The sequence below is a fragment of the Equus caballus genome, chromosome 6 (genome assembly GCF_041296265.1).
Source record: "Equus caballus isolate H_3958 breed thoroughbred chromosome 6, TB-T2T, whole genome shotgun sequence".
NCBI lineage: Eukaryota > Metazoa > Chordata > Mammalia > Perissodactyla > Equidae > Equus > Equus caballus.
In genome coordinates this window covers 59534373-59548323 of record NC_091689.1, presented here as the reverse complement: position 1 = coordinate 59548323, position 13951 = coordinate 59534373, and the positions used below count along the sequence as shown (strand labels likewise).

The following is a 13951-nucleotide window of genomic DNA, read 5'->3' as shown; positions in this document are numbered from 1 at the left end:
TTCACTAAGCATCTAAATAATTATTATAATAGAATTACTTCCAAAGTCTTATACATAATATCCTATTCATTACATTAGAATCAAATTTCCGTTTACCAAAACATTATCATACTAAGTATTTATTAAGAATGTGTTGAAATGGATTCTTCAGATCTATTCCTTTTACCCTTACACCTAAATAATACTACCTTGGAGCTTAATGCTTGAGTTGTGGGTTTTGTTTTGTTTTGTTTTTTCCACAGAGAACCTTGCTCTAGTTTTAAATAATCATATTCTTTATTGTCATGATTATTTTGAATTTCAAATATTAATCATATTAAATAACTTTCTTGGTGAAAATTTGATTTTAAAATATCACTTGATCTCTTTTGTTCAGACAACTAATTTGAATATTTAAAAGAATGCCCTAAAACAACCTCTGTGAGCCACCACTTGAAACATCTTAGGCTTTTTATGAATAAACCACTGCAGAGAATGCTTTGAATATAGTATCTAAGCCACTAGGTCACCAGCCTGTAGTCACAATGGTATAAAAAGACCTGGGGTGCATCCTATGTCTGACACTTACAAGCTTTGTGACCTTCAAAAAAGTTACTTTATATATGTAGTCATTAGTTTCTTTATCTGTAAAATATCTTCATTTCAGGATAATAGTGAGGAATAAATGCGATTGCATATGAAAAAATATGTGTACATGGAATGAGGTTAATAAATCTTCACTAAATATAAATCTAGTATAGATAGAATTGAACTTTTCCTAACTTTTCAATAAAAACAAAGCAAGATAACAGGAGAAAGTAAGATTAAATAGTTATCGCCATGTTTTTCTGGTGCTGGGAGCAAGAAACTCACATCACAGTAAATATCAAATTTGCACTCTCTTTTGATCATGTCTATTGCCCAATAAATATACATAATAACCTCCCACTTCCCTCCAGCTACTGCCTCACTTCTATTTAATAAAACTCCTCAAAAGATTTGACAATACACAATATTCCTATCATTTAAGTAAGATGACCCATCCCTGTTCTCAGATAACTCGCGGTCTAGAGAAAAGGATAAGAGAAGCAGACAACTACAATGCCATATGATAAATGAACAATAGAAGTATGCACAGAATAACGTGGAAGCACAAAGGAGGGAGGGCACCGACTTACCCACGGCAGAGGGCAGAGGGCATGAGAAACTTACCAGAAGAGATGCTGCTTCAATTGAGTCATGAAGGACTCAGTCAAATGCATCCAGGTATTTCAAGAAAATGTTGCAAATGCAAAAAAGCATGGCAATGAGCAACAATGGTTAATTCGGGGCATTGCAAATAGTTTGTCATAGTTGGCAAGTCAGGTATTTGGAGGTTACAAGTCAGCATGGGTATCCTAATATCCTATTATAGCCTACCTTACACTTCACTGTGATCTCTTGGTTACTATCAGTCTTTCCTATTAGGCCGTAAGCTCCATGGGGTCAGGGACAAGGGTTCTTCTGTTCCTTCCTGTATGTATCACTCTTGTATAAAACACAGTTGGTGCTTAAAAATTCTTTTTTTGACTTTTAGGTGGCTTTGCTGCCATTCATAGTAGCTTCACTCTATCACATAGCCAATGGCGTTTCACTGAACCATCATATAAGAGACTTGCATGATCACATTTAAGAAAGATCACACTGGCAGCAGTCCCAAAAATGAAGAGGAGGACTAGGCTGGAAGCAAGGAGAGGCAACAAACTGCGTCCATACAAGCATTTCATTTCTAGTCAGAAGAGTCAATTCACCAGATATCACAGATTTACAAACAATGTCAAATAATTGGAACATTTTTATTTTTTTATTTTGAAAATGAGATTTTAATCCTAGTTTTTGTTCTATTTTTATAATTGCAATGGAGAATTTAGGAGATATAGAATTAGATCAAAATCCTAAAGAAAGATTTCTTTTGCTTTCATTTCATTCTTTCCTGTAGATTTTCATGAGTTTTCTTTTACTTATTTTTACAATTTTGGAGTTCAGTTCTCAGTTATTTCATTTTAATACTTTTCTTTGCATGTCAAATTTCAGAGCATTTTATGTAAAAAATCCCAGGACCCTGTGGTTGGTGGGCTTCTACAACTTTTAAAACTATTTAGAATTTCATACACAAAAAAGTACTATATTACAACCATGGAAATTGATGTACAAGCCAACGGAACAGAACAGAAAGCCCAAAAACAGGCCCAAATACATACGGCATCTCAAATCAGTGAGAAAAAGACAGCTTTTTAAGATACATGGTACTGTGACAATGAATCACCACCTTGGGAAAAAATAAAGTTGAATCCAAGGCAATCCTAAATTTAAATATAAAAAAATGAAACCATAAAATTACTAGAAGAAGACATGGATAAATTCCTCTGTAACTTTGGACAAGAGAAGGGCTTTCTAACCAGCAATCAAACTCCAAAAGCCATAAAAGACTGACAAATTTATTATAGAAAAAATTTTAAAATTTCTACTAGATACTTTAAGTAAAGCCAAAAAATAAGTAACAAACTGGCAAAAAATATATTTGTGACCCAAATCACAAACAGAAGTTTAATTTCCCTAATATTTAAAGAACTCCTAGAGATTGAGGGGAAAGAGACCAGCACTCTTAACCCATGCAAAGATATTTACATCACTCATAATAAACAAAATTCCGATTAAAATTGCACTAATATACCATTTCTCATCTAGGAGCAGGTCCAAAGCCTCGCATTTGGGAACCTTCTCCGTTGGTAAAGCTGAAAGGAAGAGGCACTGCCTACTTTGTTGACTGACGCGCACAGTACCCTATGGAGAGCCATCTGACCTTAACCTCAACCCCAAAAGGCAATTTTCCTCTACCCAGAAATCCCACTTCTAGCAACTTACCTACAGATAAACTTCCCCCATGCTAGATGACATACATATGATGTTATTCACCAGAGCATTGTTTGCAGCAGCAAAAAAATGACAACCAAATGCGTTTCTATAAAAGAACGATTACATAACAGTGATATATCCACTTATCTCTAGATGCTGATATAGAAAGATGCCTGATATGTTAAGTAAAAAAAAAAAAGCAAATTGTAAAGAAAGAGATAAAATAAGAATATATATTAATCTTTGCTCATATTTGTATATTTCAAAGATACGTAAGAAACTAACAAAAGAAGATGGGACAAGTGTGTGAAAACAAGTGGTCAAAAACAGGTAAAAGTGAGACTTCTCAACGTTATCTTTTTAATATTGCTTTTTTTTGGAACCATATGAAAATATAACATATTCAAAAAAGTTTAAAGCCTAAAATGTCAATAGATAAAACAATCACCAAATTTTAAAAACTAAAAAGAATAAGAATTGGCATAAAAATGGAGAACTAAGAACTATGCAAATAACAGCATAAAGATGACAGAGCCAGTGGTAGATTTTATGCTTCATACTCATCGATGATTTCTACCTGTGACGTCACTGTTTCCACGGCAGCTTCCTTGCAAGTATCCTCCATACCATTTCACCTGGCCAGCAAAGAGACTGATTAATAAACTTAGGAGCTTTTAACATAGGCAGAGAAGAGCTTAAAAGCCGATGTGAGCCTATTGTTTTGACACCTAACAATTCACCCAAGTACAACAGCGTGGTGTTTTCCTTTTAAAGGAATAATCATTATTACTTATATTCCATATCTATAGAGCAGCAATATGCTTTATGCAAGTACAATAAAGAACCAGAGGAAATAGGCTTGAATCAAGAGCAGTCAGGAAAATAGAGTGGAATCAAAGTATTTCAAGAACAGATGCATACAATCAATTTCAACAATATTAATGTGTCAAAAACGAGTAACAGAAGCCAACCTGCTTTCCCCACAAAAGAGATGGAGAATGGTTTCTCCCTTGGGGAAATCTTTCCCGCCAAACCACCCCAACTGATGGCAACAGATACACCAAATCTGCCAGCACTAAGAAATGAAACACAAACACAGGAGACATTCAAAAGCAATCAAGCATTTGGGAAAAATAAGCAGGAATGAATGAGTTGGTTCTGAATGAATTTAAAATGCTGAAGTAGACAAATTTGGAAATAAAGGAATACAAAACATCACGTAGTAGAAAGGTTATATTGAGGGCATCTTAAGATTTAGAATATTTTCTCAAAATTCTTATCACATAAGGACAATACCATATTTTCAAATCTGTAGAGTTGTTTCACTAACAATATAGATCTCCATTTTATAGAAAAAGAATTGTGGCTTAGAGAAGGGAAGTAAATTGCCTACATTCAGCCAAACGAGTCAACGGTGGACCCGGGATTTCTGGAGTCTACATTCTTGCCCACTGAAAACATCAAAAAGTGACAGTAGGCAACCAACAAGGACAAAAACCATAAATGTAGATTCAAAAAGAAATCAAAATATTAGTAATTTGAGGGCCATTTTTCATTGTGCGAATAGTTCTCCGTGTCACAAGAGTGCATGTAAATTCTCACCCTTTTATATAACAGGAGAAATAAAAAGAGCAACAACAACAAAAGTTAGTGTTTACTGAGGAAGTCCAAAGTGCCAAGCTCTTTGCCTGCACTGTTTCATTCTCTCCTTGTGACAACGTGCGACGTTAGTGCCATTATCATCCTCATTTCAAGATAAGGAAATTGGAACTTGGAAAAGTTAGCTGCTTACCTCCCCACTCAACTACCAAGTGGCAAAGCCAGAATTTGAATTGAGCCCCAGCCCATGCTTATCGCTTATCGTAGAGGTCTTAAGGCCTGAGGCTGAGGGGTTGGGCTCTGGCACAGGTTCTGGACTGTGAGCTGAGACATCTTAGGCCAGTTACTAAACTTTTCTGTGCCTAGGCCTCAGTGAACTCATTTGCAACTTGAGAATGGTAGTAGTACTTACTTCACAGCTTTCTAATAAGAATTAAATGAGTTAATATAAGTAAAGCACTTAAGAGTATGCCTGACCCCAATATCCTACAGCATCACAAATGTTAGCTATTATGAAAATGATGATGATGATGACTGTTAGTGTTATCTTTAGTGTTCTTGAGAACTGCAAAATGAATGCTCATGAGATTTCCCTGAACCATTAGGAAAAGCTTAATTTATCTTCAATAGCTTAACAGAAAAGAAAGGATGTGGGGTACTTTAGAAATTTTTCTACTAAAACCATTCATATTCTTAATAGAGTCTGCCTTAATTATCCCAAAAAGTCATTATAAGGAACAATGAGCTTAGATAAATAAGCTGTCATTGTTCGTAAGAACATTATTTGACTCACAATAGTGAGGCCCATATACCAAAATTTGATTATATTTCCTTTTCTTTTGTATGTTTTTTGTGCACATGTGTGTGAAGAAGATTGGCCTGAGCTAACATCTGTTGCCAACCTTCCTCTTTTTGCTTGAGGAATGTTCTTGCTGAGCTAACATCTGTGCCAATTTTTCTATCTTTTATGTGGGATGCCGCCACAGCATGGCTTGATAAGTGGTGCTAGGTCCACACTCAGGATCCAAACCCGTGAACCCGGGCCACTGAAGCAGAGCACACGAACTTAACCACTATGCCACCAGGCCAGCCCCTCTTTTGTATTTTGATTACCAGAGGATTTGTAATTAATATTCATTCTTTTAAAAAAAGAAAATCAAAACATTATAACAACCAGATAGAAATATCTGAATTCTTTCAGAGCTTATCTTTGCTCTTTGCTGTTTAAAAAAGGAATCTTTCCATGCTAATCTGAAAAGTAAAATACCATGGTAATCTAAGATTTCACCCATATTGAGTTCAGATGCAGAAAAAATTGTTGCCCTTGTAGTATTCTGATCTGTATGTATTATTTCCAAAGCACAAAGCCCTACCTTACGTAAACTTTAAACAAAAGAATAAATGCTTATCTTGGTAATGACAATATTTTTAGAGAAATATCCCATCACACTTTTATGCAAACATTCAACCATAAATTTTTCTCTAAATTTAGAGACACATTGAAAATAAGTAGATTTTACTGAATTCTGAATTGGCCCAATTTCCCAGCTGGATCATTTCTTTATGTTTGCATTGATTGATGTGTTTTAATTAACTGCTTGCCTGACTTTGGATGGCACTGACATCCTCTGTGCATAAAAATATTTTCTTAACTCCTGCTCACTACGTGTTAGACACACTTGTCTGTTTCAACACACTGGAAAATCAAGTTACAACACATATTTTGAGAGACACATACAGACCACAAAGAAATGAGGGAGGGAGGAATCACTCCTATTGCCATTGAATGGGGAAGAAATATGAATTTGCTAAAGACAGACACACACTTCCACAGAAGAAAAAATTTAGAAGCCTATTATTTATGCTTTTCAACTAAATTTATAGGAGGGAGGAAATACAGTTTTTTAAATGACTCAATAGGAGAAAGTCAGAGGAAACTATTTTAAGCCTATAATACCTTATTAATCTCTTGTGACAATAATGTCTTTATAACATGGAAAGTGGACGCATAAGAAAAGCATGTGTGAGGCAGTGATGTACTTTATCAATGGAATGAGGAAACTTTTTCAACAGGCATGGATTGCCTTATGTTCTACTTTAGGTTTCTTACCCATACTGTGCCTTCTGCCAATACCCTTCCTTGCAACGAGAGGACAAGTACAGATTGTTGACATGAGAGGCCACAGAATAGGTGAGATACCTAAAATAGAACACAAGGCAGTAAGTGCCACATTGAAAGGCTTCCTCACTCAGTTGGTAAACTACATCATCGCAAGGAGGGGTCTTGGCACCCAAGAAAAAAAACTGGAGAGGACATAGGCCAGCCCAGTGTTCAGACACTCTGCTTCGGTGGCCTGGGGTTCACAGGTTTGGATCCTGGGCACGGACCCAGCACTGCTCATCAAGCCATGCTGTGGCAGTGTCCTACATAAAATAGAGGAAGATTGGCACGGATGTTAGCTCAGCGACAATCCTCCTCAAGCAAAAAGAGGAAGATTGGCAACAGACGTTAGCTCAGGGCCAGTATTCTTCATACACACACAGAAAATGGGAATGGACAAATAAAATTGAAACTAAAAAATTGACAACACATTAAAGGACTAAAAATCTGCATAAAATAATATTAAAAGGGTTTTGTTCAAGACAATTCAGCAAATATTGTACGCCTGCCTTGTGCCTTGCTCTGTGCTACATAATTAAGCTGTATAATATCCTTTAGTACATTCACAAGGACTTATTTTGTCTTCCCAAAGAGATTTTTCAGCTGCTAAATTCACGTTAAAATTTAATGGAGGAAAGAAATATGTAGGATCTATAAAGATGAGTGGGAACTGGAAAGGACCTGGGCAGCACTGAAATCATCCCACGCCAAGAGGAAAGAGCAACAAACCAGAGTCAGGGAGAGCAAAACTTGTTCAAGGAACGATGAGGAGCCCGGGTGGAGCTAACGCTTAGGGGCCATGTGAAAGTTAGAAAAAATACTGGAGTCTGAGTAGAGCTGGGCTCCAGTCCCACTCTAACACGGGCTGCATAACTAAACAAGTCACTTAATAGCTCCAGGCCTCAGATTCCTCATGCACAAAAGTGGCAGTTAATATCTACTGTCTTGATACCTATCTCATAAGAGTATTGTGAGAGTTAAATTAGGTAATAAATGTAGAAGATTTAGGGCTCTACTTATCACACCATAGAGGTCAATTAAATGTATTATTAAACTGGAGAATAATGGCAGAAATGGGAGAAGCCCTAGGTTAGTATGTTCAGATTGGATAATAATCGAATCTAGCTAGCTAGGAAGAAGAGCTAAAAAGAAATATGCAAAGCTGCTCAATCTCTCTAGTGATCAAGCAAATGTTTATTACAATAATAGTGAAATAACATATTTAGCTCATCAGATTAAAAAAATGAGAAAGCTGGATACCATCCACTGTTTGCTAAGATATGAGGAAATGGGTATCTTCTTGCACAATCAATAGGTGTATAGATTGACACAATCTTTTAGAAGGACAAATTGCCAGCAATGCACATGCCTTTCCACCCAGCAATTATACCACAGAGATCCTAATTTATGTGTACAAAAATATTGCTACCACCTTAGTCCAAACCACTGTCACCTGACCTATTGCAGTACACTCCTGTATAGTCAACTTTCCTGCAAAACAAACAACCCCAATATCTTAGTGGCTTATACTAACAAACTTGTGTCTATCACCAGGTATGTTATGTATGGGCTGAAGATTTGCTACAGGCTGCGGCTCTTCTTCATATCTTTTCATTCCAGAATCCAGTTGAATCGACTATTTTCATGGCAGAGAGAAGAACCAAGGGGCTGAGCTGAACCATGCAATCTGATTGAAGGATTTTCATAGGTCATGCTTGCACACATTCCATTGACTTGTTACGTGGTCCAATCTTGACAAGTGGGTGGATGGATAACGGGAGGAGGGGAGAGGCAGGAGTATTCCTACAAGGTGGCACTACATATCAAGAGGCAACAAAGTGGGGATGTATAATGCTCTCTTAGGGACGGAAGGGTGTAATTAACTGCAAATAATCATAGACTCCCACCCCTTACTGGTCTAGTTGCTTCCACACTGTAGCCAGAGTGATCCAATTAAAACAGAAGTCTAATTCTATCACTCCTCTATTCAAAACCTTCCAGCAGCTACACATATCCCTCACAGTAAAACCAGTCTTCACCATGGCCTAAAAGGCCCTGCATGGTTTGACTTCCCTCCTCTATCCCACTACCTCTCTGATCACTCTCCCCCTTGAAGCTCTTCTTTAGCCACACTTGCTTCCCACCTGCCTCAGGGCCTTTGCACATACTAACCTGTGCCAAAAGCACTCTACATTCAGATACGCCCTGGCCCAGCCCCTCAGTTCCTTGAAGTTTCGTTCAATTAACAACTTAAGAGTAGATAATTGATGGTCACACAAGTCTATACATGTAATAAAACTGCATAGAGCTGCACACACAAATAAGTACATGTAAAAACTGACCAACTTTGAATAAGGTCTGTACTTATACCACTGTCAATGTCCTCATTTTGGTATGGTGCTACAGTGATGTAAGATATTACCATGAAGGATGCTGGGTAAAGTGCCCACAGGAATCTCTTTGTACTATTTTGTGACTTTCAGTGAGTCTACAATTATTTCAAAATTAAATTTTTTTAAGTGAGAAAAAAATAGATGATCAATCACCCTGTCACACCGTACAAAATGACACCCTCCATACCACATATGCCTTTATTCTGCTCTATTAAACTTCATTGCCCTGATCATAAACTGATAGATTTACATGTTTTCATATAGGTGACACATGTATTTGATTATTGTCTGTTTCTCCCAATAGGAAATAAATCCATGGCAGTAAGAGCTTTGTCTGTTTTGTTCACTGTTGATTCCTTGGCACCAAGAAGAATGCCTAGCACATAGTAGGTACTCAATAAACATCTATTAAAGGGAATAAATGTGCCAAGTAGTCACAATTGGAAACTACCTGAACGCTCATAAATGGGGAATAAAGTTTTGAATATACAGCCGAAAACTGTACAGCAATTTAAAGAATGAAGTAGATCCATATGTTCTCACATAGAAAGAGGCCCACGAAATATTGCTAAGAGTAAAAATAAGGCATAGAAAACCGTTACAACATGATCCCAATGAGCGAAGCAGAAAATCATAATGCTTAAGCGCAGGGACTCTAAGCGCACATCGTGGTTCCGTTCCTCACTTGCAGGGTGGCCTGGGACAAGTGATTTCATCTCCTTTGCCTCGATTTCCACATCTGCAAGATCAAAATAATCATGTTGCAGGGATCAAGTGAGTTAACATGTGTAAAGCCCATGACACCGTATAATCCATCTCCAGTACTTAGCGTGTTGCTAACATTTCATATATGCTAGCCTGGATTGTTATTTATGTACAAAATCCTATACAATTATATGTATAAGTGTGTTTTAAATCCATAGAAAAAGGTCAAGAATGAAACACAGGAAAGTGTCAGCAGGGAGACATGAGAGAAGGGATGTGGGATGTGGGATGATCTTTTTTTGTTTTAATTTTAAAAAATCCATACATCTGAGGGCCAAATATAAATTATTTTAAATTACAGAAACCAGCGCTCTCTTCCATAACTATGGATGATCAGAGATTAACCACACGTGCTTCACCTAGATTTACAGTGGAGGCTGCTGGGCCCAGGAGTCCAGGCCCGGCTGGGGCAGTGGGTCCCCAGGGCCCTGCCCCGGGACTCCTAATGCCGAGAATGCTGACGAGGGCTCTGGCGCCCAAGGTGTGCTGAAGGGCAGGAGTCTAAGGGCGCACACTTCTCTTTCTCTATCCCTCTCTCTTCTCACTATGGACTCTATTAAATTGGGCCTCATGCAATAAAAAATTGTTTTAACTCCGAGAATTTTGCTAAGGACTCCTGGCCCTTGCTGGCTTCTAGCTGGTTGGTCCGCACATTTCCTTTCTTATTTTCTTCAGGTTATACCCTCTCTTTTACAAACCATCGCTACTTTACAGCTCAGCACTGTTTCAGCTTGCTGCTCAATTACACTGCTTTACTTACCCCATTGGATGTTTACCGTCCATCTTTCTCATCTTCCCACTTCTTGCTTTTACTTTTGTCTTTTTTACCTTTTATTTTAAATCACACATTTTTATGTTTAATCGTTTTTGTTGCATTCCCTACCAGTCTTTTTCTCACCTTTCTTTTTTCTATTGGTTTTACTTACCTTTCTTTAAAAATATCATGATTTGGTCATTCTCTTTAACTTTTATTACTTTTAAGTCTTTTCTCCATTTTATTTTTAAATTCAATAAATTCTATAAAAACTTTCATCTTTATTTCTTTTAGCTTTTTCTTTGTTTAGGTTTGTAAAATCTTTTATCTCATTTTTTATGTAATCCTTATTTGCTTTGAATGTTGTAGAGAATTTAATCGAATGTTTTCTCTTCTCCTTTCTTAAATTTTATTTCAGTTTCATGTCACCATTTGCCTTTCCAATGGCCGCAGACAGCGTGGTCAAGGCGGTGGTAACAGTAGACATACACATCACGCTAACAGGAGAATCTGGAGACGCGCTCTCCTTCCGCTGTCCCCGGGCCCCCTCCAGTTCCACTATCCTCTCCACCCCTACTTAACAAAGGGCCTCCCTTTATAATGTTGTTCATTTTCTAAATATCTTACTCTAGAGTCATCATGACAGGGTATGTAGTGTCCCATCTCTGTGTGAGGCGATCCCTATTCTAAAATTCATGGTTAGACCATAATCTAAGATGTTCAAGTTGGGCAAGAGATTATAGTCAGAGGAAGTACTTTATCAACGTGCCTGGTCTGACTTTGACTAAACCACCCAGATTTCTATCCAAGAAGCCAAATACAGTGTCCCTAATCAGCTTTCTGACATCACGTCTATGTCAGCTTGATTCGGACATACTTTCTTCTAGCTTACTCTTCTCCCTTCTCGGCATAACTATCGAAGAATCCTCCAATGAATGAGTTTCCTCAGCTATCTTCCCTCATTATGAGACACAAGGAGAAGCTCAGAAGAACTGAGCTGATCCTCAATGGAATGTGGGCAAAGGAGGGTTATTTGTTTTGGGCTGTCTTAACTGAGTGAGCTCTGCTTTAACTGGCTGACATCATAAAAGTATAGTAAAATCATTAAGTAGTATGGTTTATTTAGCCTATCAAAATCAAATGGAAAGATAATATTCCTCAACTGAAGAGATCCATATGATCCACAAAAGATCTTAAGAGACAGTAAAACAGCTCCACTTGGCTTTCTCCTTTCCTGTGTCACTCCCCGCAAGAGAAACGCAAAGCACTGCTGAGAAAACAACCTGCTAAGTTTTCCGCACTTGGGCCATACTGTTGATTCTTCTAACCTCCTGCAGTTTTCTCCCCTTATGCCTCTTGTTTATTCTTTTTGGATCCTCTCCCTGTGGACCCAGCCCGCTGTTGCAAAATTCCCATTATTTTAGGTCTCCCTCCAGTTCTAGCAAATGACGTTAGCCGAGCATCCTGATTAAAGATCCGATCATCAGGCCATTCCCGTTCACCACCCACGCCCGGCCATGACAGCCCTCCGCAGTCAGCTGACTCAGGAATGGAGGCCCTTCGGTCAGGCAGCTTCCAAGATCCACCCACTTGGCTCGTCTGAATATAGTCGGCTCAATCAGCAACTGCAATTCTAGCGGATGCTAAGCTGCACAAGTTAAAAAAAAGGATCCTCCCTTTTTCTCCAGCTCTAAAAGGCAGAGACGGGCAGTAAAAAGGCCACTCTGATAACTGTCCATTTCAGAGATGGACTGCCGTGCAGTTCATGCTCTAGAAATACGTTCATTCTGCTCATTCTTTCAGTTCCTTGACAAGCTGCACAGCCCAGCCCACCTGTGCTGTGACAAGGAACAGAGAGCTTTACCATTATCTTTTTCCAATATTTTGTTTCATTTCATTTGAGACTCTAACAGGAAAGCATTTATTAAATAAAAGGCCTGGGTGTATTCCAGAAAATTATAAATGTTTAACTATGCTATTAGAAAAATGCGTTTAAAAAAAAAGAAGCCTAATCAGGGGCCTCCAATAGGGTTTCCAGAAAAGGCACTCATGAAGCTCCCTCAAAATTTCCCAAGTTGTTCAGATTCAGAGAAGTGAGCATGGTCTTGCATGGCAGAGAATGCAAATTAGGTGTTGTGATTCTAAGATTTACAGAAAGCTTTTGCCAAAATCCCAGAGCATAAATAAATATATCACTTGCTGCCAAACCAGGAAAAAAATATTAAATAATAAAAATACCCCACTGAAAATCAGCTTAAAGACAGAAACTAGTTACAACCAAAAGAAAGAATCTGAAGATCTCTTCCAGGATCAGAGGGGATACCATTTACAAAGTATGACCAACACCAAATTACAGCTGTATTTAACACAGAATGTTTTCCAAGGTTCCAAGGAACATAAACTCGGTATTCATGAAGTAGGTAGTATTGCTCACATAAATCGAATAAGCCAATATAGGAGAAAAAATGTGTATGCCCAAAGATGTTCTTCTCAGCATTATTTACAATGTTTTTTATCTGAAGCGATCTAAATGATTTAAAATTGTGAAATAATGAAGTAATGATTAATTAGCAAGTGAAACGATCAATGTCAAATATATAATGGAATAGTTTTCTATGCTGAAAATTATTTTTGTAAAAAAGTTTGTAATAACATGAGGAAATTATTTTTTACAGCAATCTCAACTGGAAAAAGGCAGAACAAAAAAAACTGAATAAGCAGTGTATATAAAATTTTAAAGATAAAAAAAGAAATTTTAAATGACAGAAATATCCACAGTTAGGTATGGAAACATAGGTGACATTTAATTTCTTCTCTATGTAACATGATGTTGAGCAAGATCCTTTTTTTCCATTGCCCTGGAATTAACAAGCAGAATCCAAAATTGAGGACAAATGTATGAAGTAATTGTAAAATGTCCTAAGTGGCTCAAAAATAACGGGGCCAAACACAACCTCAGGGTTGATTAAACAGAAGCTAAGCTGGTTCTGCCGCTCAATCTTTCACCCTACCGCTATTCTATCTAATTCAAACAAGCAGACAATCAAGAGAAGGACAAGAAACGGAAGAGATGACCCAAGTTATAAGGAATAAATTATTCAAGGTGAATGGGGTTTCTGGCCCCTGAAATCAAGTGAAACAGGACCCCCAGAGAATCACTTGCCTATAGTGAAGGAGCTCACCATCTGAGTGCTTATGGGGCCACAGAATCTGTGGATCCATGCTGATCCTATCATTGCAGCAAAACAATGGCCTTCTTGAGGGAGCATGACATATGTTTCTTGGGCCATATATGAACATATATAGTCCACTTCTGCACTAGATATTTCCAAAGAAAGGAGGCATGCAGGAGCACCAGTTATCACAAGGCAGAAAGGGACATAGTGTGTCTGAGACAAAGCTGGA

General features: G+C 37.7%; 1 long non-coding RNA gene across 1 annotated transcript in view; it reads right to left on the bottom strand.

The window, feature by feature from the left end:
* Positions 1 to 13951, bottom strand: part of LOC138924775 (uncharacterized) — a 327809-nt gene that overhangs the window by 270235 nt on the left and 43623 nt on the right. The window lies entirely within an intron of this gene.